Here is a 346-nt window from a genome sequence, read left to right on the forward strand (position 1 = left end):
CACCAGGGAGCCCCGGCGTGAGCCAGGCGGGCGCCTCCCTTCAGAGGAAGAGAAGACAAGACCGGCCGGGACCCCAGCAGATTTTCGGGGGATGGCGGCAAACTTGGCACAGAGGCACGGAGAAGGGGCCTCCCGCCTCGGGGACGGGCCGGCCCCAGGGCTGCCTTCCTGAAAGTTCTGTGAGTCCCGGCCGAGGAGCCAGGTGTCCTGCTGCCCTCGCTGCCCCGGCCGGAGGGCCTGTCCCCAGGTGCCCACCGCCCTCCTGGGCTGGCTCAGGTCCCGCCCTCGTGTCTCGGGCCCCCGCAGCCCAGCTTCCCCGGAACCAGCGTGGCTTTGCCTTTTCTGC

The 346-nt window shown here is 71.1% G+C and overlaps 1 protein-coding gene across 1 annotated transcript in view; it reads right to left on the bottom strand.

Annotated features, from left to right (window-relative positions):
• Window positions 1–346, bottom strand: part of CFAP74 (cilia and flagella associated protein 74) — a 42657-nt gene that overhangs the window by 23999 nt on the left and 18312 nt on the right.

This window comes from Myotis davidii, unplaced genomic scaffold (assembly GCF_000327345.1).
Source record: "Myotis davidii unplaced genomic scaffold, ASM32734v1 scaffold586, whole genome shotgun sequence".
Classification (NCBI taxonomy): Eukaryota; Metazoa; Chordata; class Mammalia; order Chiroptera; family Vespertilionidae; genus Myotis; species Myotis davidii.